The following is an 880-nucleotide window of genomic DNA, read 5'->3' on the forward strand; positions in this document are numbered from 1 at the left end:
CAAATGCAGAGGACAAATTTCACCACACCTAGTGTGTGTGTGACAATCATTGGTACTTTAACTTAACTTTAACTTTACACATACAAACTGTAGCACACAAAAAAGCACATTTAATTAAAAAAAACATTATTATGGTCTTACCTTTACTTATAAATGAAGTCCATGCGCCACTGTTGTGCTGGGTTAATGCACCCCCTGACGGGAGTGTTATATCAACTAAAGTCCACACTTAAACTTTCCACGTGCAAAATTGAATCTATTTAAAAAAGTTATTTAATAAGAAGCCAAAAAGTGCAAAAACAATAATGTTCGTGTTGGAGGAGTTGTGAATGAATGAAATATGAAATCCGTGCTGCAGTCTGCAGGTGTACCTAATGTTGTGGCCCTGCAGTCATTCACAACTCCTCCAACACAAACATTATTGTTTTTGCACTTTTTGGCTTCTTATTAAATAACTTTTTTAAATAGATTCAATCTTGCACGTGGAAAGTTTAAGTGTGGGCTTTAGTTGATATAACACTCCCGTCAGGGGGTGCATTCTACGGCGGGAGTGCATTAACCGGCACAAAGAGGCGGGATTACTGCGAGCCTCAGCCAGTGCGTCTTCGCAGCTGCATAGCAGTTTTATGATTGCTCAGCACAAGAAATACGTTACACACATACAGTTGTTGACAAAATACACTGTACATTATATACCTCAGCTAACTAAACTATGGAAATGTATAATATAGTTCATATAGCAATACGGTCTCACTGCACAGCAGGCCAGCAGTTAGCCGAGTCCGCAATCCATGTTGAGGCACAACTCAGTGACGTGCCTCAACTGGCTGTTGATCACAGCAAGTCTCTTCTCAGTATTTGAACGGCAAATGTGAAAATT

The sequence above is a fragment of the Entelurus aequoreus genome, linkage group LG03, assembly GCF_033978785.1.
Source record: "Entelurus aequoreus isolate RoL-2023_Sb linkage group LG03, RoL_Eaeq_v1.1, whole genome shotgun sequence".
NCBI lineage: Eukaryota > Metazoa > Chordata > Actinopteri > Syngnathiformes > Syngnathidae > Entelurus > Entelurus aequoreus.